The following is a 25,440-nucleotide window of genomic DNA, read 5'->3' as shown; positions in this document are numbered from 1 at the left end:
TCAGACCGTATCTCATTTAATCACATTTCAATTTGATACATAAATTTTACTTCCAAAATCGTCCGTCAATTTTTCAAGTAATTTAATTAACTCGTAACATTATACGATTAATTAAATGATCAATTAAGAGTATTGCCCTATAGGTATGACCTAGGGGGTCAACTGATCACCACCGTCACACGACAGTAATGTCAAACTCTAGTCAGCCAATCATTACCGATATATGTTGACCAGTTGACAGTATAAATACTTCCCAATTGTATTATTTAAAATGAGATTTTAATAATGATATTTAAATCATATGATCGCACTATTGTTGAGGACACATTTCCCAACAATCTCCCACTTGTCCTCGACAAGTGTGCGTCACCAATTCTCTTGTCCTATTACTATCTCCCACTCAATGCAAGGTGTCTTTCAGGTCATACTTGCAAGTGATCATATCAAGAGTGGTTTCCTCGATCTGGAGAATAACTGATTGACCGGATTTATCTATCATAGATACATTCCGAGCGTGGCCACGCATTTCCAGTTCATTACTCCTCGAGTGGCCCTGAGATATTGTTATAACCCTGACAAGGGGGTGGACAATTCCTATTGCACTTATTCCCTTCGACTAGCCACAGCCATCATAACCCAAAATATGCCCATTTGACCCCATTTACGAAGGTCGTAGTAACACAAATCAAAGCTAATCTGAAACTGTGCCATCTTAGGTGAATAGTCTTTAGTCAAAAGAATCGACTCATTTGAATACTATAGCAGCTCTCGCCACGACCAGGCTATATAAATTTGCCAGAACTCTATAAGCGGTCATAAGGCCCGACAAAACGTTCCTAACAGTCTGCCTATGTGATCGACTAGTCATCTCACATGACTCTATGACACTTGAACTTGCCATCAATCGCATCACACTCTAGTCACTTCGAGACGTCACCTCATACAAGTAACTATGGGCAAATACAATGTTAATCCGTGTTCACTTTAACGGGGTTCAATTGTCTCCACAACCCGTTTGGATGTAACAAAGTATAATAAAAGAGTTTTAAAATAAAACTCGAACGACAAATGTGATTATCACATATGAATAGTCAATGCCTGATTACTATTTCATATTCTATAATCTAATTTGATCTAGTACGTAGTTGTTCATTTCAATTCAATTGAAATGACATGACTCATCATGTTTAGCCTTTGAGAAGGCTTTGGTTAGTAGCTTTTATCAACTTCTTGTACCTTACTCAACCTTACTACATACTCGTTTCCCTTTGTAATGTATACATTTGCATTACAAAACTTTCTGAGTACGTGTCGAGATCCAATCAAGATATAGGCCCTCTAGCCTAAGAATAGCTCCCACTGTTTTCACAGTGTGCGGGACTCATCCTTCTTGCACATCTCATGATCACAAGTGTACTCAATTTCCGTTATAAATATCACTCATTGTTCTTTATTGCCTAGAACGATTCTAGAAAATATACTTCTTAATTAACATTGCCACAATGGTATCTTAACCATCCTAATGTGTTTTGATTATGGTTTTGTCGGAAACCATGCGCAATCTCAATTGTCAATTGTCACTTGTGTAACATCCTTACACAACATTGCATCATAAACACTTTGCTTTACTTCCTTAATGCTTCTGCAAGCACTTAAGGGTAATATTTATTGCTTACTTGGTAAATATTACTTAAATTCGATTTGAAATAATTCATCATACTCAAAGTATATGAAGTGTTATACATCATTTCCTATTTAATTGATTCGGCAGCGGAAGCAAATGGAATCAATCAAATATGTTCAATTCGATTGAACTAGTCATGAATATTATCAACATAAGACTCCTTATTTGACATTAATATCATGTAGATTTATCTCCATAAATCAGGATATTAAAGATGTACTATATTTCTCCAAAGTCTTAAATCATTCGCAATGATCAATATGTCATCCACATATAAGACTATTAAAATTTCCGTAACTCCCACTAAACTTCATGTATAAACAAAACTTCTCGACTTATCGGATAAAATTTTATACCATGATCAAATCATTGATTCCAACTCATTAATGTCCTACTCAAGACCATCTCTTAAGTTGCACATTATCTTAGGATTGCAAAAACTCATAACATGTATCGAATACATTTCTTCTTTGAAGAAGTGAGTTTTTGGATTCACTTGCTATATATCTCATAATAAAACACAATTCCTTAGAAGATCCGAATAGACTTAAGCATTTCAACTAGTGCAAAACCCTTTGCCACCAATCAAGCTTTGATATCTCTCTCTGATATCCAAGAATTCCACTTGGAATTTATTTCGGATTTTCATGGCTCTAAGCCTTGTATTGAGTTGTGACTTAAACACTCTCATGTAACTCATATGTTTATTACTTTCCAGAAGTAATTAACTTGAATCAAACAATTTCTTTGTAAGTTGTAAGCTCTTTACTTTCTTAAAAGTAACATGAATTCATCATCTTCAACAAGTGATGACTTTAACCTCTTAGGTTTTGAAGAAACAACGTCTTACACAAAACGTCTCAAGTAGCCAAGAAAGACCAGTTTCTTGCGACATAACATTCTTTGTGGCTCTTGAATAATTTCTCCCACTCTGTCTTCTAGAAATAACCTTGTATTCTAGAAAGACAGCTTCACGAGCCACAATCCCATTGTACTCGTGATTATAGTAAGGAAAAATGAGCATTTTTTTCTTTTGAAAACTTACAAACATGGTACCCTACCATTTCATATCTCATATGATTTGTTTTAGATTTAGTGGAAAAATAATTTAGACAAAATGATAAAATCCCCAACAGGATCAAGTAACTCAAAGTAACTTGATTGAAGTCCAAACCATATCGAATAGCGTTTTATTTCTTATCCAACCACACATTATCCCATAATGTGTGTTAAGAGAGATTAACTTGTGATATTATATCACATTTCATTTGGCTTATATCAAAGTCTTCACTTTGATAATCCCATCACGACTAAATCGTGATTCCTTGAACTCTTTGAACTTCTTTAAAGATTTTAAATCGTTGATAAAAGAGAATGATCAACCTATTTTGGATCAATGATTTACAACTTCGATCTCCTTTTCAACCAAAAGGCACGAGACATCTTTCTTTGAATACAAGATACGCATATACCATTAACAATCTAATGGTTTCAAGAGTACTCGATAACTCTTTACGTTCATCATTCCAAAATTTAAGGTTTAATCTTGGGTTACCAATTTGAATCTTACATCATCTACATGATATATCATTCTAGTTTGTTTTAGAATATAATCACCTTGATAATGGGCTAGCCATACATCAAATCGTGGTATATAGGGTCACAAAAGTGAAAACCCTTTTTGTATCTTAACAAGTTTATATTCTTATTTAGAGTTTATGCACTTAATAGTCACAATTAAGTACAACTTTAAATCCAAAAACTAGATTGAGTACACAATTAATCTATCTCTCGACATTATTGTTGCTAGTCGTCATATTCTAATCATCCTATGTATCAAGTACAATGATGAAAACCTCCACTTGTTTCTAATATTGATTTAAGTGGTACTAGCAAAATTTATGTTTAATCAAATAAACATTTAAAGAAGAAGGTCCCATTAGATGTCCCACAACTAACTTGTTGATTCTTCAATAATTCGGGGCAGTTTCCTTTCTTGTGTCTAACATTTAAGACAATGGAAACTTTATTGGTCGGGATTGATAGGTTTTAGTATCGTCATTCCTCAATGACTTTACTTTCAACATTACCTTGTATCAATTCCATTATTATCTTTACTTCTTGAACCTCGTCCTCATCTTAACGGTTTAAGAGAATGCTCCCACTTATTTCAATGAGTCTTTGCTTTTGAGAAGCAAAATTGAATTCACGAAGATCACTCTTCATTTGTTCGTTTTAGTCTTAAAACTTTCATTGAAGTGGTTGCGTTATTTTGGTCAATTACGAATTCTTGACAAAACTAATTACCAAAACAATTTATCGCTTCAAGGTACTTAATTCATTTAAGTACATGAAAAATAATCCATTGTAAGTAGATGTGTTAGTCAAGAATCAAAAACCTGTTTGATAATGAATAACTTCAATCTATACTCTTTACAAGAGATCCTTAGCAATGGTTCATATGAGGTTTTAGAAGCAAATTCATATTTGTCTTTAGTTACGATGTTTTAATGGAGATTTGAGTCAAAATCGAAATGATATCGTATATGAATTGTGGTAAAGAAATAGAACAATATAAAAAACGGAATAGTGGAAAACTTAACATTTATCGTTTTATTAATACTTGAAAAACAAGTATGGCATTTACATAGTGACCTCTACCCAACTATGATAAATGATTCCAAGACCCAAATTCATATTGACTTAGGCACGGTGGGGCCGATACATCCTTTATCAATATAACTCGGTGGATTAACGTTTAATCGATTCTACTTTTAGAACTCTTGGTCGATAACATTACATTAACAATTATCTATAGCCCAAAACACATCGACAAGGGCACGGTGGGGCCGATACATCCCTTATCAAATACTTTTGTTGAGTTCAATCCAAATTTCGAATAAATGTGTCCATGATCCAAACCCACATTAACTTGGGCATGGTGTGGCCGATACATCCCTTATCAACATGAATTCGGTGGATTAACATTCATCACCCATTTCCCCTACGTAACAAGGTTTGTACCCCGGTGGGGCCGAGCGCACTCCCTCGCGAAATAGGTTTTCATGGTTTCTACTATTTGGTAAGGCTATGTCTCAATTAATTGTTTTAGCGAGAGGTCATGTCAATTTATTATCTATCACGTTTTAAGTGAACTAAAGCGGTGAACTACGATAATTCTAATTGACACGGTCAATAAACTCGATAAAATAACAATGCATGTTTAGTTATGGCGATTTAGCGATGCATGTGACATAAAATAAAATGCAAGCATAAAGATAAATAAATCCTAGTATGGCCTTTCCTAAAATAGAAAAAACATTTATCTATTACATATTCGGAAACCAACTCCATTGGTCCCTTGAACTTCGGTTGTGGCACGCATCTCGAGGTAACACCGTCTTTATGTATCGCCATTCTTGAAGAAATCCGTCTTTTGGAACTCCGGAATGAATAAAATTACATAATAAATTACATAATTTCCTATTATACATTTGTAACTAAAATAAAATAAATCTATTAAATTACAAAACGGTGATACGAGATCACAATAAAATTACAACCGAATCGATATTCCCATACATTTCGGGAAATACCAATTAAATCTAAGGCCATACTAAGTAAAATTACATAATTCAAAATTACATAAATTAAAATTATGACAATCATAAAGAAAATGCAGCATTATAATATGTATGAACATGCCCAATTTTATGCTAAATCGCCTTTAATTAGCCAATATCGTATATTACTCGGTTTTTACGGATTTGCGTGATTTCAACATTTTTATAATCACAAAAATAGATAAACTCATATTTATGCATAAGTTAATTACCCTAACCTCTTAGGACTCAAAATATAGTCTTCACTAATAATTTGACCATAATTAACCCATATTTTATAAAATTGCTAAAAATTACAAAAATAAGCTATTAAACTTCAAATAAACCACCAAATTTCAAATAAATTCAAAATTTGAAATTTAAACTCATGAACATTCTGGAAAATTTCCATGACACTCATAATTTTCAAAATCTTAGGTTAAAAATTTCGAAATTTTTCCGGAAAAACAATGTTGCGGTTTATCGATTTTAATAAAATAATCATAAAACCATGGAAAAATTATTTTCATTAAATTTTCAATTTTAGATCTGAAAAATATAATAAAATGCAACATTAGACGTTTTTCCTAAGTCATAGATTATGTTTTATTAATTTTCCACTAATAATGTCACTATTTATGCTATTTTTCTTCAAAAATCCATAAATCATGCAAAAAGACTTCTTTATAGCCAATTATTTTACACACATCTTGTAAAATTGCATGTGACAACATATTAATTTTCTATGACCAGATTCAAAATTTAACTCATATTAACCTATTTTTCACCTAAATCCGAATTTAATAATGAAAAATCCATTTTTCGAGCATAACAAGTCCAAAAATTATGAAAATTTACAGGTTATCTCAAAATAATATATGTGACAACATATCCAAAAATCAATGGAAAATTCGAAGTATAGCTAATTTTAGACCAAAAATGACATTTTTACTCATAAAATCACATTTAAATGCCATTATTGTAAATTATGAACAATAAAAATCCGAAAAATTAACCAAAATATCCTAAAACATTTTAGGATCAGAAATATTAACATGCATGGATTAATTTCGTGATATCTCATAATAACACAAATTTTACAAGTTTTATTTGTTATTCTTATAACTCGGAAAAACTTTTAACCGATTTGCATGCAAACAACCGTGGCTCTGATACCAATTGAAGGAAATGTAGATTCATATACATACTAACATACTCATATATGTCGAAATTAATTTGTCATAAAATTAAATACGGATTTTATGCATGCAAACAATATAATAAAATAGAGAAGAAATCATATCCTTACATTGAAATTTCGGTTCAAATGGGCACAAAAGAAATCTCCTTTTCTTTTGTTCTTGAGCTTTCCTTTTATGGAAGAACAAGATCCAAGTGTAGGATCTCTCCTTAGGAATAATACCCAAAGCTAACTCTTAATCTAATTAATATTATTTGAGCTAGTATAATATTAATCTAGTGAAAAATTGAACCAAAATTGTTTGGTTTTTTTGGGTTCTCAAAACCGGTTGAGAGAGGGATTTTTGGAGGATTTTATCTTTCTAAAACTTAATCTTTTTAGAAGTTGGATGAATGAATAATCTTACACACTATTACATGTAGTGTATGGCAAAAAATAAAAGACAAAACCCTTTTCCTTTTTCTTTTTCCAACCGTGTAAGAGGAGAGGAGAGGGGAAGAAAAAGACCCAATGCATGCATTAGTTTGCCTTCACAAGGTAAATAGGGTTGCATGGCTATTCTCCCTTTTAATCATTATGTTTACCACTTAATTATAAACACAATATTAAGCCTAATACTCCTCCAATTTTTCGGCACATTGTGTAATATGGATTCCATATTATTTTTGTCAATTGTCAATATGTCACATGTCACATGTCACATAAATTTGTTATGTATTTTTAACATATTAAAAATCAACGTATTATCAAAAATACGTCACATACAAAATCGACTTAGTAATTCATAATTACTTGTACCAAAATATTTTATCGTTTATAAATCGCATTTATAATAATTCATTCAAATTTAATTGTTTCCTTAAACAATAATTTCATCCGAGTAATGATACAATTCAATTACTCAGACCGTATCTCATTTAATCACATTTCAATTTGATACGTAAATTTTACTTCCAAAATCGTCCGTCAATTTTTCAAGTAATTTAATTAACTCGTAACATTATACGATTAATTAAATGATCAATTAAGAGTATTGCCCTATAGGTATGACCTAGGGGGTCAACTGATCACCACCGTCACACGACAGTAATGTCAAACTCTAGTCAGCCAATCATTACCGATATATGTTGACCAGTTGACAGTATAAATACTTCCCAATTGTATTCTTTAAAATGAGATTTTAATAATGATATTTAAATCATATGATCGCACTATTGTTGAGGACACATTTCCCAACAGCGCATACTTAAACAAAGTCTGTCAAAGTCATCCCTGTGTCGCGTTAAATCTAAGTTAGTGTCGCGTCAGTCAAACCTAAGTCTACATTTAGCGTCGCGTCGTAGTAGATCTGTGTCATGTCAAGGCCTATGTCTAAAGCCCATTGAATATGCATAACGCATTACAAACGATAAATTTCTTCGAACAAGTTCTAAAAGACTTTTAAAAAGAAGCAACTTTTGCAAAACCTATGTGTTTCCTCATTAGAGGTCTATGTGATAATCGCTTACGTGCATATATTAGATTGCATTTTTGTGTGGCTACTAACCATGCAGGTAAGTATCAGAAGCAGTACTTTATCAAGACCTCGCTTGCCACAACGAGCGAATATTCTTTGACAGGTGTTTCGACACACCTCTATTCTATTCCCCCAGCGAGAGTACACGGACAGACATTCCCTCTCAAGACATGGAGATTAGTTCCCGATTATGTTCCCTCAGCGAGAGTACACGGACAGACAATCCCTCTCGAGACATGGAGATCAATTCCCGATTATGTTCGCCCAACGAGAGTACACGGACAGACAATCATCCCTCTCAATACGTGGAGATCAACATCAACCCCAAGACTTATCGAAGTTTGTTTGAAGACGACCCAAGCAGCTTCCCCAGCAGTTCCCGCTTACGTCCTTCTACCCTTGACATTTTTGTTTCCTCATAGAGTTCGGCAAAGGTGTCGTTCTCCAGAAGTACCCAAACCAGAGCCTCCTTCCTTAGGTTCGTAAACCCAAAGTTAGGATTCTTACCCCTAGATTCTTAGATCCCAAAATGGCTTCCCTTAGGTTCATAAGCCTTTAAGCCCTTACACCAACGACTTTAGGTTCATAAACCCATAAATTCTTTTGGAGTTCTCATACATAAGAAAGCTTAAGCGCACGCGTTTAAAACAAAAATTAGTAACCCAGTAGTTCCTAAATTTAACCCTAGGATCCCAAATCCTCTTAGGTTCACAAGCCTTTAAGTTCCCATACCAGCCGTCCTTTTAAGTTCATATACCCAGGTTCACACACCTAGCTTCTTTTAGGTTCCCAAACTCCCTAAAGTTCATACACTTTTTCTCCTTAGGATCATATTTCTTTAGGATCGCCTTGTCCCTTTAGGACCACATTTCTTTAGGATCACATTTCCTCTTTAGGATCATAATCCTTTAGGATCACTTTTTTCTTAGATTTCCTACACCTAAACTTTGGTTATCCCTTAGGTTGAACTTATATTTGGCCTCCTTCCCGTCGATGTTTTCCTTTAGGGTCCCATACCCTAGCACAAACCTCTATATATCTTTTAGGTCTTACCTTAGGCTCCTACGCTTATCTTTAGCTCCTATGCACCTCCGGAAGCATCTCTCAAGAAGTTTCAGGTATGGTCTCTTCTTATGGCTGGTGAGCCTCCTTACGTAGTCTAATGGACTTTAAACGACCCTCCCCGATAGTCGACAGACTCTAAAATGTTCGCGACGACAGGTCCTTGGTTCAGACCCCTTGAACCGCCTCGCGTCGCCATAGTCGTCAGGTTGTAATCTTCGATTGACCTGATGGCTATACTTTGACTTTCGCCTTGTCCAAGCCTCAGTCAAAGTGGGGCTCTGTAGATACCTCATTTATGCACCTCCCGCAAACCACCCGGTGATGATTGGGCCGCATGTTTGGTACGCGGAACGATTTGTGACAGTTCTTAAGTTTATCGTCAAGTGATTGATCAAACATTGATGTCTACCTCTTAATTGTCATCTACACGCTGATACGGTCGTTTTGACAGTAATTAGAGTACATTTGGAGTCCAGGCCTAAAACCGTCTTCATTTTCTTTTAACCGTTAAATCCCGAGTCAGAATGTTCTGGAATGTTCCGGATATTTCTATCCCATATTTTATAAATCCTTCACAATCTTTTAATCTTTGGTAAACAATTTCCCGTAATATTCATACAAAATATTAAGGAAAATAAGATTATTCCGTTATTCCATAAACCAAACACGGAAATCTTTCTTCCGCATGAGGAAACCACTTGGGAACAGACGCAGCAGGTGTTGCGCCTCTTCCCAGGTCCTTTTCTGCGTATTTTTCGTATCTTTTCATATCTTTTCGAGATTCACTTCCGCAGTTTCTCCGAAAACCCTATTCCTTCACGTGATTAACTCGTAACATTATACGATTAATTAAATGATCAATTAAGAGTATTGCCCTATAGGTATGACCTAGGGGGTCAACTGATCACCACCGTCACACGACAGTAATGTCAAACTCTAGTCAGCCAATCATTACCGATATATGTTGACCAGTTGACAGTATAAATACTTCCCAATTGTATTATTTAAAATGAGATTTTAATAATGATATTTAAATCATATGATCGCACTATTGTTGAGGACACATTTCCCAACAATCTCCCACTTGTCTTCAACAAGTGTGCGTCACCAATTCTCTTGTCCTATTACTATCTCTCACTCAATGCAAGGTGTCTTTCAGGTCATACTTGCAAGTGATCATATCAAGAGTGGTTTCCTCGATCTGGAGAATAACTGATTGACCGGATTTATCTATCATAGATACATTCCGAGCGTGGCCACGCATTTCCAGTTCATTACTCCTCGAGTGGCCCTGAGATATTGTTATAACCCTGACAAGGGGGTGGACAATTCCTATTGCACTTATTCCCCTTCGACTAGCCACAGCCATCATAACCCAAAATATGCCCATTTGACCCCATTTACGAAAGTCGTAGTAACACAAATCAAAGTTAATCTGAAACTGTGCCATCTTAGGTGAATAGTCTTTAGTCAAAAGAATCGACTCATTTGAATACTATAGCAGCTCTCGCCACGACCAGGCTATATAAATTTGCCAGAACTCTATAAGCGGTCATAAGGCCCGACAAAACGTTCCTAACAGTCTGCCTATGTGATCGACTAGTCATCTCACATGACTCTATGGCACTTGAACTTGCCATCAATCGCATCACACTCTAGTCACTTCGAGACGTCACCTCATACAAGTAACTATGGGCAAATACAATGTTAATCCGTGTTCACTTTAACGGGGTTCAATTGTCTCCACAACCCGTTTGGATGTAACAAAGTATAATAAAAGAGTTTTAAAATAAAACTCGAACGACAAATGTGATTATCACATATGAATAGTCAATGCCTGATTACTATTTCATATTCTATAATCTAATTTAATCTTGTACGTAGTTGTTCATTTCAATTCAATTGAAATGACATGACTCATCATGTTTAGCCTTTGAGAAGGCTTTGGTTAGTAGGTTTTATCAACTTCTTGTACCTTACTCAACCTTACTACATACTCGTTTCCCTTTGTAATGTATATATTTGCATTACAAAACTTTCTGAGTACGTGTCGAGATCCAATCAAGATATAGGCCCTCTAGCCTAAGAATAGCTCCCACTGTTATCACAGTGTGCGGGACTCATCCTTCTTGCACATCTCATGATCACAAGTGTACTCAATTTCCGTTATAAATATCACTCATTGTTCTTTATTGCCTAGAACGATTCTAGAAAATCTACTTCTTAATTAACATTGCCACAATGGTATCTTAACCATCCTAATGTGTTTTGATTATGGTTTTGTCGGAAACCATGCGCAATCTCAATTGTCAATTGTCACTTGTGTAACACCCTTACACAACATTGCATCATAAACACTTTGCTTTACTTCCTTAATGCTTCTGCAAGCACTTAAGGGTAATATTTATTGCTTACTTGGTAAATATTACTTAAATTCGATTTGAAATAATTCATCATACTCAAAGTATATGAAGTGTTATACATCATTTCCTATTTAATTGATTCGGCAGCGGAAGCAAATGGAATCAATCAAATATGTTCAATTCGATTGAACTAGTCATGAATATTATCAACATAAGACTCCTTATTTGACATTAATATCATGTAGATTTATCTCCATAAATCAGGATATTAAAGATGTACTATATTTCTCCAAAGTCTTAAATCATTCGCAATGATCAATATGTCATCCACATATAAGACTATTAAAATTTCCGTAACTCCCACTAAACTTCATGTATAAACAAAACTTCTCGACTTATCGGATAAAATTTTATACCATGATCAAATCATTGATTCCAACTCATTAATGTCCTACTCAAGACCATCTCTTAAGTTGCACATTATCTTAGGATTGCAAAAACTCATAACATGTATCGAATACATTTCTTCTTTGAAGAAGTGGGTTTTTGGATTCACTTGCTATATATCTCATAATAAAACACAATTCCTTAGAAGATCCGAATAGACTTAAGCATTTCAAGTAGTGCAAAAACCTTTGCCACCAATCAAGCTTTGATATCTCTCTCTGATATCCAAGAATTCCACTTGGAATTTATTTCGAATTTTCATGGCTCTAAGCCTTGTATTGAGTTGTGACTTAAACACTCTCATGTAACTCATATGTTTATTACTTTCCAGAAGTAATTAACTTGAATCAAACAATTTCTTTGTAAGTTGTAAGCTCTTTACTTTCTTAAAAGTAACATGAATTCATCATCTTCAACAAGTGATGACTTTAACCTCTTAGGTTTTGAAGAAACAACGTCTTACACAAAACGTCTCAAGTAGCCAAGAAAGACCAGTTTCTTGCGACATAACATTCTTTGTGGCTCTTGAATAATTTCTCCCACTCTGTCTTCTAGAAATAACCTTGTATTCTAGAAAGACAGCTTCACGAGCCACAATCCCATTGTACTCGTGATTATAGTAAGGAAAAATGAGCATTTTTTTCTTTTGAAAACTTACAAACATGGTACCCTACCATTTCATATCTCATATGATTTGTTTTAGATTTAGTGGAAAAATAATTTAGACAAAATGATAAAATCCCCAAAAGGATCAAGTAACTCAAAGTAACTTGATTGAAGTCCAAACCATATCGAATAGCGTTTTATTTCTTATCCAACCACACATTATCCCATAATGTGTGTTAAGAGAGATTAACTTGTGATATTATATAACATTTCATTTGGCTTATATCAAAGTCTTCACTTTGATAATCCCATCACGACTAAATCGTGATTCCTTGAACTCTTTGAACTTCTTTAAAGATTTTAAATCGTTGATAAAAGAGAATGATCAACCTATTTTGGATCAATGATTTACAACCTCGATCTCCTTTTCAACCAAAAGGCACGAGACATCTTGCTTTGAATACAAGATACGCATATACCATTAACAATCTAATGGTTTCAAGAGTACTCGATAACTCTTTACGTTCATCATTCCAAAATTTAAGGTTTAATCTTGGGTTACCAATTTGAATCTTACATCATCTACATGATATATCATTCTAGTTTGTTTTAGAATATAATCACCTTGATAATGGGCTAGCCATACATCAAATCGTGGTGTATAGGGTCACAAAAGTGAAAACCCTTTTTGTATCTTAACAAGTTTATATTCTTATTTAGAGTTTATGCACTTAATAGTCACAATTAAGTACAACTTTAAATCCAAAAACTAGATTGAGTACACAATTACTCTATCTCTCGACATTATTGTTGCTAGTCGTCATATTCTAATCATCCTATGTATCAAGTACAATGATGAAAACCTCCACTGGTTTCTAATATTGACGAAGTGGTACTAGCAAAATTTATGTTTAATCAAATAAACATTTAAAGAAGAAGGTCCCATTAGATGTCCCACAACTAACTTGTTGATTCTTCAATAATTCGGGGCAGTTTCCTTTCTTGTGTCCAACATTTAAGACAATGGAAACTTTATTGGTCGGGATTGATAGGTTTTAGTATCGTCATTCCTCAATGACTTTACTTTCAACATTACCTTGTATCAATTCCATTATTATCTTTACTTCTTGAACCTCGTCCTCATCTTAACGGTTTAAGAGAATGCTCCCACTTATTTCAATGAGTCTTTGCTTTTGAGAAGCAAAATTGAATTCACGAAGATCACTCTTCATTTGTTCGTTTTAGTCTTAAAACTTTCATTGAAGTGGTTGCGTTATTTTGGTCAATTACGAATTCTTGACAAAACTAATTACCAAAACAATTTATCGCTTCAAGGTACTTAATTCATTTAAGTACATGAAAAATAATCCATTGTAAGTAGATGTGTTAGTCAAGAATCAAAAACCTGTTTGATAATGAATAACTTCAATCTATACTCTTTACAAGAGATCCTTAGCAATGGTTCATATGAGGTTTTAGAAGCAAATTCATATTTGTCTTTAGTTACGATGTTTTAATGGAGATTTGAGTTAAAATCGAAATGATATCGTATATGAATTGTGGTAAAGAAATAGAACAATATAAAAAACGGAATAGTGGAAAACTTAACATTTATCGTTTTATTAATACTTGAAAAACAAGTATAGCATTTACATAGTGACCTCTACCCAACTATGATAAATGATTCCAAGACCCAAATTCATATTGACTTAGGCACGGTGGGGCCGATACATCCTTTATCAATATAACTCGGTGGATTAACGTTTAATCGATTCTAGTTTTAGAACTCTTGGTCGATAACATTACATTAACAATTATCTATAGCCCAAAACACATCGACAAGGGCACGGTGGGGCCGATACATCCCTTATCAAATACTTTTGTTGAGTTCAATCCAAATTTCGAATAAATGTGTCCATGATCCAAACCCACATTAACTTGGGCACGGTGTGGCCGATACATCCCTTATCAACATGAATTCGGTGGATTAACATTCATCACCCACTTCCCCTACGTAACAAGGTTTGTACCCCGGTGGGGCCGAGCGTACTCCCTCGCGAAATAGGTTTTCATGGTTTCTACTATTTGGTAAGGCTATGTCTCAATTAATTGTTTTAGCGAGAGGTCATGTCAATTTATCATCTATCACGTTTTAAGTGAACTAAAGCGGTGAACTACGATAATTCTAATTGACACGGTCGATAAACTCGATAAAATAACAATGCATGTTTAGTTATGGCGATTTAGCGATGCATGTGACATAAAATAAAATGCAAGCATAAAGATAAATAAATCCTAGTATGGCCTTTCCTAAAATAGAAAAAATATTTATCTATTACATATTCGGAAACCAACTCCATTGGTCCCTTGAACTTCGGTTGTGGCACGCATCTCGAGGTAACACCGTCTTTATGTATCGCCATTCTTGAAGAAATCCGTCTTTTGGAACTCCGGAATGAATAAAATTACATAATAAATTACATAATTTCCTATTATACATTTGTAACTAAAATAAAATAAATCTATTAAATTACAAAACGGTGATACGAGATCACAATAAAATTACAACCGAATCGATATTCCCATACATTTCGGGAAATACCAATTAAATCTAAGGCCATACTAAGTAAAATTACATAATTCAAAATTACATAAATTAAAATTATGACAATCATAAAGAAAATGCAGCATTATAATATGTATGAACATGCTCAATTTTATGCTAAATCGCCTTTAATTAGCCAATATCGTATATTACTCGGTTTTTACGGCTTTGCGTGATTTCAACATTTTTATAATCACAAAAATACATAAACTCATATTTATGCATAAGTTAATTACCCTAACCTCTTAGGACTCAAAATATAGTCTTCACTAATAATTTGACCATAATTAACCCATATTTTATAAAATTGTTCATAAATGGACTAAAAATTACAAAAATAAGCTATTAAACTTCAAATAAACCACAAAATTTCAAATAAATTTGAAATTTGAAATTTAAACTCATGAACATTCTGGAAAATTTCCATGACACTCATAATGTTAAAAATCTTAGGTTAAAAATTTCGAAATTTTTCCGGAAAAACAATGTTGCGGTTTATCGATTTTAATAAAATAATCATAAAAACATGGAAAAATTATTTTCATTAACTTTTCAATTTTGGATCTGAAAAATATAATAAAATGCAACATTAGACGTTTTTCCTAAGTCATAGATTATGTTTTATTAATTTTCCACTAATAATGTCACTATTTATGCTATTTTTCTTCAAAAATCCATAAATCATGCAAAAAGACTTCTTTATAGCCAATTATTTTACACATATCTTGTAAAATTGCATGTGACAACATATTAATTTTCTATGACCAGATTCGAAATTTAACTCATATTAACCTATTTTTTACCTAAATCCGAATTTAATAATGAAAAATCCATTTTTCGAGCATAACAAGTCCAAAAATTATGAAAATTTACAGGTTATCTCAAAATAATATATGTGACAACATATCCAAAAATCAATGGTAAATTCGAAGTATAGCTAATTTTAGACCAAAAATGACATTTTTACTCATAAAATCACATTTAAATGCCATTATTGTAAATTATGAACAATAAAAATCCGAAAAATTAACCAAAATATCCTAAAACATTTTAGGACCATAAATATTAACATGCATGGATTAATTTCGTGATATCTCATAATAACACAAATTTTACAAGTTTTATTTGTTATTCTTATGACTCGGAAAAACTTTTAACCGATTTGCATGCAAACAACCGTGGCTCTGATACCAATTGAAGGAAATGTAGATTCATATACATACTAACATACTCATATATGTCGAAATTAATTTGTCATAAAATTAAATACGGATTTTATGCATGCAAACAATATAATAAAATAGAGAAGAAATCATATCCTTACATTGAAATTTCGGTTCAAATGGGCACAAGAGAAATCTCCTTTTCTTTTGTTCTTGAGCTTTCCTTTTATGGAAGAACAAGATCCAAGTGTAGGATCTCTCCTTAGGAATAATACCCAAAGCTAACTCTTAATCTAATTAATATTATTTGAGCTAGTATAATATTAATCTAGTGAAAAATTGAACCAAAATTGTTTGGTTTTTTTGGGTTCTCAAAACCGGTTGAGAGAGGGATTTTTGGAGGATTTTATCTTTCTAAAACTTAATCTTTTTAGAAGTTGGATGAATGAATAATCTTACACACTATTACATGTAGTGTATGGCAAAAAATAAAAGACAAAACCCTTTTCCTTTTTCTTTTTCCAACCGTGTAAGAGGAGAGGAGAGGGGAAGAAAAAGACCCAATGCATGCATTAGTTTGCCTTCACAAGGTAAATAGGGTTGCATGGCTATTCTCCCTTTTAATCATTATGTTTACCACTTAATTATAAACACAATATTAAGCCTAATACTCCTCCAATTTTTTAAGCACATTGTGTAATATGGATTCCATATTATTTTTGTCAATTGTCAATATGTCACATGTCACATGTCACATAAATTTGTTATGTATTTTTAACATATTAAAAATCAACGTATTATCAAAAATACGTCACATACAAAATCGACTTAGTAATTCATAATTACTTGTACTAAAATATTTTATCGTTTATAAATCGCATTTATAATAATTCATTCAAATTTAATTGTTTCCTTAAACAATAATTTCATCCGAGTAATGATACAATTCAATTACTCAGACCGTATCTCATTTAATCACATTTCAATTTGATACGTAAATTTTACTTCCAAAATCGTCCGTCAATTTTTCAAGTAATTTAATTAACTCGTAACATTATACGATTAATTAAATGATCAATTAAGAGTATTGCCCTATAGGTATGACCTAGGGGTCAATCGATCACCACCGTCACACGACAGTAATGTCAAACTCTAGTCACCTAATCATTACCGATATATGTTGACCGGTTGACAAAGTATAAATACTTCCCAATTGTATTCTTTAAAATGAGATTTTAATAATGATATTTAAATCATATGATCGCACTATTGTTGAGGACACATTTCCCAACAATAAGCATACTTAAACAAAGTCTGTCAAAGTCATCCCCGTGTCGCGTTAAATCTAAGTTAGTGTCGCGTCAGTCAAACCTAAGTCTACATTTAGCGTCGCGTCCTAGTAGATCTGTGTCATGTCAAGGCCTATGTCTAAAGCCCATTGAATATGCATAACGCATTACAAACGATAAATTTCTTCGAACAAGTTTTAAAAGACTTTTAAAAAGAAGCAACTTTTGCAAAACCTATGTGTTTCCTCATTAGAGGTCTATGTGATAATCGCTTACGTGCATATATTAGATTGCATTTTTGTGTGGCTACTAACCATGCAGGTAAGTATCAGAAGCAGTACTTTATCAAGACCTCGCTTGCCACAACGAGCGAATATTCTTTGACAGGTGTTTCGACACACCTCTATTCTATTCCCCCAGCGAGGGTACACGGACAGACATTCCCTCTCAAGACATGGAGATTAGTTCCCGATTATGTTCCCTCAGCGAGAGTACACGGACAGACAATCCCTCTCGAGACATGGAGATCAATTCCCGATTATGTTCACCCAACGAGAGTACACGGACAGACAATCATCCCTCTCAATACGTGGAGATCAACATCAACCCCAAGACTTATCGAAGTTTGTTTGAAGACGACCCACGCAGCTTCCCCAGCAGTTCCCGCTTTCGTCCTTCTACCCTTGACATTTTTGTTTCCTCATAGAGTTCGGCAAAGGTGTCGTTCTCCAGAAGTACCCAAACCAGAGCCTCCTTCCTTAGGTTCGTAAACCCAAAGTTAGGATTTTTACCCCTAGATTCTTAGATCCCAAAATGGCTTCCCTTAGGTTCATAAGCCTTTAAGCCCTTACACCAACGACTTTAGGTTCATAAACCCATAAATTCTTTTGGAGTTCTCATACATAAGAAAGCTTAAGCGCACGCGTTTAAAACAAGAATTAGTAACCCAGTAGTTCCTAAATTTAACCCTAGGATCCCAAATCCTCTTAGGTTCACAAGCCTTTAAGTTCCCATACCAGCCGTCCTTTTAGGTTCATATACCCAGGTTCACCCACCTAGCTTCTTTTAGGTTCCCAAACTCCCTAAAGTTCATACACTTTTTCTCCTTAGGATCATATTTCTTTAGGATCGCCTTGTCCCTTTAGGACCACATTTCTTTAGGATCACATTTCCTCTTTAGGATCATAATCCTTTAGGATCACTTTTTTCTTAGATTTCCTACACCCAAACTTTGGTTACCCCTTAGGTTGAACTTATATTTGGCCTCCTTCCCGTCGATGTTTTCCTTTAGGGTCCCATACCCTAGCACAAACCTCTATATATCTTTTAGGTCTTACCTTAGGCTCCTACGCTTATCTTTAGCTCCTATGCACCTCCGGAAGCATCTCTCAAGAAGTTTCAGGTATGGTCTCTTCTTATGGCTGGTGAGCCTCCTTACGTAGTCTAATGGACTTTAAACGACCCTCCCCGATAGTCGACAGACTCTAAAATGTTCGCGACGACAGGTCCTTGGTTCAGACCCCTTGAACCGCCTCGCGTCGCCATAGTCGTCAGGTTGTAATCTTCGATTGACCTGATGGCTATACTTTGACTTTCGCCTCGTCCAAGCCTCAGTCAAAGTGGGGCTCTGTAGATACCTCATTTATGCACCTCCCGCAAACCACTCGGTGATGATTGGGCCGCATGTTTGGTACGCGGAACGATTTGTGACAGTTCTTAAGTTTATCGTCAAGTGATTGATCAAACATTGATGTCTACCTCTTAATTGTCATCTACGCGCTGATACGGTCGTTTTGACAGTAATTAGAGTACATTTGGAGTCCGGGCCTAAAACCGTCTTCATTTTCTTTTAACCGTTAAATCCCGAGTCAGAATGTTCTGGAATGTTCCGGATATTTCTATCCCATATTTTATAAATCCTTCACAATCTTTTAATCTTTGGTAAACAATTTCCCGTAATATTCATACAAAATGTTAAGGAAAATAAGATTATTCCGTTATTCCATAAACCAAACACGGAAATCTTTCTTCCGCAGGAGGAAACCACTTGGGAACAGACGCAGCAGGTCTTTGCGCCTCTTCCAAAGAGACGCGATGATCGCCGCGCCTCTTCCCAGGTCCTTTTCTGCGTATTTTTCGTATCTTTTCATATCTTTTCGAGATTCACTTCCGCAGTTTCTCCGAAAACCCTATTCCTTCACGTGATTAGTATAAATAGGAGCCTTCGCTCCTCATATTTCTCACGCGAGTGTCCGCCCCTTCTCTTCTCCCTTTGCATTCTAGACCACGTTCTTACTTTTTGGCGTCTACGTGCTTGAACATTCGACCACGTAAGCTCGGATCCTTCTGAGTACCAGCCTCGTTTGCATGACCGACCAATTTGACCAACTCCACAATAATCAACTTAATTAATCTTAATTGTTTTCCTCTTACGAGGGCACTTTTGTTACATCCGAGTCGAGCATCACTAATCATAATCTTAGTTCATCTCGTTTCGTCAAACATGTAAGTCTGAGGGTGTAAATCTCTCTTTTATTATTGTTATTTACTTTTTGTATCATAATGTAAGGTTTATGTCAAAAATACTTCTTAAAACCGATTTATAAAACCATGCTTTAAAACCCTTTTTACGGATTACCAGAAGATGACCGTCGAGAAAGGACGCAGCAACTGCTGCGCCTCTTCGAAGGGACGCAGCACCTGCTGCGCCTCTTCGTGAGGCTGCCGCAGATCCTACTTCCTTTCTTCTTCGAATTAACATGTGTCATCAATCCCGTCAATAAGGTCAATCATATAAGGGTCACTCCGTCAAAGTCAACACTCGAGTTTAAATTAAAGTCAAACACCGTGAGTCCAAACACGAGAAGTCGCTCACGACGTTTCATGAATTCACAAGTCGACGTCTAGATTTGTCATTTTGTCCCTTCCTTTGTTTGTTGCCTTAGTATGCGTGATCCCATGTCGAATCGAGTTATCCCTTCAATTCGTTGTTCATTATCTTGTCCCTTCAATTCGTTGTTCATTATTTGTTTTCGTTTGTTCTTCAATTCTTTGACGTAATAGCACAATAATTTCACATGTATATTGTCTATCATCATTAATATGTATAATTCATCGAAAATCCTGACTTAAATCCCAAGTAATCCAATATTTGTGGGTTTTCGTCATTAAAATCAATCCGGGTTCAGAGATTCAATTCTTTCATATTGAGTTTCTGAAATTCGAACTTTGGTATATTTCCATCTGTCTATTCATCATTAATTCGTCATTAATTTGTCGTATTTAACCTTTTTAGTTCACCTATGTCACTAATCAACCTTTCATTCATGTAATTAATTCGTTTACATTTGTCTCATCCATGTTTTACTGCTTTTATGACCCATTCACATGTAATTAATCCATTAAATCACTTTCATCCGAGTCTAATATCGTAATCAATCCTTAAATTCACCAATTAACATTAACGATTCGCAGTTCCGGCTTCACAGCCAGAACTCACCCTTGGAACAGACACAGCAACTGCTGCGCCTCTTCCAGAGGGCGCAGCTCTGCTGCGCCTGTTCCAGGTTGATTTCTGTCTCTGAAATTCCGTTCTGCCTTGACCTAGTTTAATTAGCTTACGTATTTAATTAACTATTAATTGTATTATCGCCCAATTCCTGTTCGCTTATTCCTTTATTCTTTTCTTTCTCAAAATTATCCGTTTTGGAAGTATTTTTGACATAAATCAATTGAATCCATTGTAATTATTGTAATTTTCTTTATTGTATTCCATTGTATTTCTTTTATTGTATCATTTGTATGCCTTCACATATAATTGAGCTTAAATTCCTACTTCGACCTAATCTATGCTAAATTACGTGTTAACCGACTTAGTATCAATCTTCACATGCTAGGATTAAAACTTGGATGTTGCATTACATGCATATAATCGACGATATATCGAGTATACATAACTTCCCTAATCATTAGTAGAGGGCGCTATCGAGGCGGGCGGGATTAGGTGTTCGATCAAAAGAGCTTCCTAATACGTACCCTCACCCCTTACTCCAGATCTATGTGAACATCCGTATTCATTGGCATCCACGAGAGTCATTCTAGACATAGAATGCTAAGGGTAACGAGTTCTTGGTATTCATGTCACTACTTTGTGTCTTGACATCGCACGAGGTATTCGAACGGTTTCCAATTTTCCATAATAAATTGGTGGCGACTCCACATATGCAAACGCTTGTTCCCAAGCGCCCCCGTGGACCATGTCCACAAGTTTGGGTCCCGAAGCCGAATCGATTAGATTGTACAACACCTACAAGTCGACTTAATCTTTCCTACTCAACTATATGCATGGTCTAATGAGACTCGAGTTGGTTTATGTCTTACAAATCTCATTGAAAAGGTAAGTGATGGGTAAAAAATGCAAGGATTCATAGGCTCGCATTTCATTAAACATAACATGTGCATAGGTTGAGATCACAACTTGCTAGCAAATAAACTATGAAAACATATTAGATTAAGCGTGAATCATCCCCCATGTTGGTTTCTCCTAATTACCCATTAACCCTAGTTAAGGAAACTACTCACTCATTATCATGTCGAACATGCTAGCAAGGTTGTCAATCATACCAACAAAGTAAAACATGATGAATAAATGAAGATGATTAACAATAATTAAAAAGGGATTAAGAGAATTATACCTACTAATGTAACACCCGCCAATTTCCCATTTTAACATTTAAAATTTATTAAACCGTTTAACCACTTTATTATATATTTTTGAATTATTCAATTTAATTAATTTTATGTCAAACACGATTTTTATAAACGTATTATATAAAAGCTCGTTTATATAAAAATACGTACGATTAAACTATATTTTTAAGGCACGATTTATATAATAATAAATGTATACACATTTTTGGTCGGACAATAACAGTGACAGTAATAATAATAATTCCCTTCCTTTTTTTCGTCTAGCTATAGACCGTCACATTTCCACTTGTGAGTCTAACCTTTCTCGACCTATCCTATTTTGACAACACATCGCACCTACCTGACATCCTACACTCTACTTTTAAAATATCTTTATTATTATATATTATTATTATGTACTAGCATTATTATTATTTATTGTTGTGGACCATGTGTCTTTCCTCCTTCTCCTTCTTTTCGAATAAACAACAACAAGAACAAAGCACACACCCCACATTTATTATTATTATTATTATTATTATATATTATTATTAATATTATTGTTGTTGTGGTCCATACGCCCCACCTCCTACTTTCCTCTTTCTTTCTTTTCTCTTCTTCCTGCGTACAAACTCCAAATCAATTAGTATTATTATTATTATTATTACAATCAGTCTCCCTTGTGACGGATATTTTGTGAGATAAAAAGTTAACAAAATGGGTTAGTGGAGAAAGGGGACCATATAAATAGTGTTACAGAGAGATAAAAAGTGTGTATTTTGTAAGGTAAAATGGTATCCGTCACTCCAAGGTGACGGATATGTCATGTCTACACTGATAATTTGTGTTATTATTATTATTATTACTACTATATTATTGTTGTTGTTTGGTCATGCGTGACCCCATCCCCACTACATCTCTACTTTTCTTCTTCTTTTTCCTGCAAACAAGCACAGCAACAACAACAAAACAATAGAGTTCCTCCGTACGCCATTTTCGTCCCAGCCAAACCAAGATCCCGCCTTCATTTCTCAACCAAACTCCATTATTTTTGTACCATTAGCTTCCTCGTTCTTTGCTCGTTCTTTTAAGGTAAGAAATCTTCTATTTTGTTGAGGTTTCAAAATACCGTCTTAAAAGACAATTCGATTTCTTATCATAAAGCAACTCGTTTTTCCCTCCTTTTAGGTTGAAGATGAAGAGTAATTTGGGGTTTTAGAAGGTTTCTCAAGTTATTACTTGACTCTTTGCTAGTCTAAAGTAACCATTCCGAGTTACTCGACGAATTAATGTCACATTAAGTAGTTTTAAGTAGTTTTGGTTGTTGTTAGTAGTTGTATTTGTTGTTTGTTGTTGTTGTTGTTATTTGTTGTTGTTTGAGACGATCTTGTTGATAAATAAATAAATGGAGTAAGATGAGTATTATGTTATTGTTTAGAACAAATTTGGATGAGTAATTATTTGATGGGACAAATCCGCGTGTTGGCTGGAGCGTGTCAGTACCGGACCGAGACATTTTCCAATGTTTCCAAAAATATGACATATTGAACGGCGTCGAAAAATTAGGTGGTTTAGCCACTTGAATCACTCAATTCGGAGTCCGTATGAGTATTTGGCGTCGTTTTACCGAAAAATTTATAGAAAAGTTACTGTTCACAGACCCGTGGTACTGTTCACAGCAGTGAAACAGGCCCGTGACGGGCCGCGGCAGGCCCGTGCTTGGCCCGGGTCGGCCCGTTGCTTGTTTTCGCGAATTTTCCATGCGTTGTTCGGCTTTTCGGGTTTATTATTGTTATATTTAGTATAAGTAACATATGGGTAATCTTTTGAAATGAATAATGTTAGTAGTAAATATAATGTTGATGGTAAAATCATGCTTATATTGGTAGTTTGCACATGTTAGTATAGGTTATGATATGAAATTGTAATAAATAGGCTTGAAATGAATTTTATAGCGATAATTGCAATGTTTGGATGATTATGCCGAAAACTGAGCCCTTAATCCCTTTGACTGAATCGATGTCAGTCAATTGTGTGATTGGTCAACCGCGATTGAACCCGTACCTGTCGCAGGGCTGGGGTTGCGGGTAAAAATTCGGTTGGATGAAATTAATGTGTGAATTGGATAATTGGCCTTATTCTTGTTTTAGGCCATTAACTATGCTTTTATTTCACATATATTGTTGGTTGATTTGAATGGGTTCTTATGTTGTAGAAACGGCCTTAGATTCCCCGAAACCTTTAATATTGTTAATATTGCTGGAAATGGAATTGGTATTGAATACTTCTTGCAGGTTGTTGTGTTTGTCATAGATAGGCCTTTATAGTCTTTGACGAGTATATGTTCACTGCTTAATAGCCTTTGTGTTCCTGACTTGGTGGGATTATATCCAAGTTGGGGCATGACCTCGTTAATTATTTTGATAGTAAGTGGTCAGCTTAAGTACTAGCAAACCCTTTGGTGGACTCCTTAGGGTACTCACTTTGTTTTAGAAAAATTGTGGGTCTTGGGTGCGGTGGTGTGTATCCGCATGTCTAGGTCTCTTGTGATTTTAGGCTAGGGTTGTGTTGTGTCTTGGCCATGTTTTGATAGAACCCTCGAGCCATGATACCGGTTCGATTACCTTCCCTACCTCGTGGTATAGACTCGAGTTACAGAGTGACTATTGACCGTACTAAGAACTTATGCCTGTCTTTGATATATTGTCCTTTCTTGTATGGTGATTTTATGAATTGTAATAGGTGAGATGCAAGCCGGTTACAATTGATAAAGTTTGGATTACTGCTTGTTATATGTTTCACATGATAGTTTAATTTGGTCAGATTAGAGTTCACTTGTTAGAATATTTGATATCTAGATTATTTGTGATGTGGTTTACATGTTACGTTACATGTTACATTAAATATGACATTTCGTGGCTGGGAGGACTCGAAGTTACTCCCCACTGAATTGTGGCTTTCGTGTTTGTATAAAATGCGATTGACAGGTTGATAATGATTAGATGGGGTCACAGACGAGCTAGTGAGCAAAAGAACCTTGGACTTAGTTTGGTTATTTTGTAGTAAACCTTTAAACATTTGGTTGTGTTTATATTTTGAAGGGACATATGTCTCCCTCTCTTACTTTGGTTTGTATCACTTTATTCTCGCGACTTTAGCATGTTATGTAAATTAGGGTGTTAGTATTTGCAGGTTTTGGCACTCTTCATT

At 34.7% G+C, this 25,440-nt stretch overlaps 1 long non-coding RNA gene across 1 annotated transcript; it reads left to right on the top strand.

Moving 5' to 3' along the window:
- The first annotated feature begins 22,899 nt into the window (after positions 1-22,899).
- LOC141642799 (uncharacterized) lies at positions 22,900-23,660 on the top strand. Its single transcript, XR_012543443.1, has 2 exons — positions 22,900-23,322; positions 23,419-23,660. It is a non-coding gene; the product is annotated as an uncharacterized LOC141642799 (long non-coding RNA).
- Positions 23,661-25,440: the final 1,780 nt, after the last annotated feature.

This window comes from Silene latifolia, chromosome 2 (assembly GCF_048544455.1).
Source record: "Silene latifolia isolate original U9 population chromosome 2, ASM4854445v1, whole genome shotgun sequence".
Classification (NCBI taxonomy): Eukaryota; Viridiplantae; Streptophyta; class Magnoliopsida; order Caryophyllales; family Caryophyllaceae; genus Silene; species Silene latifolia.
The sequence above is the reverse complement of the archived record's forward strand: the minus strand, read 5'-3'. Positions and strand labels throughout refer to the sequence as shown.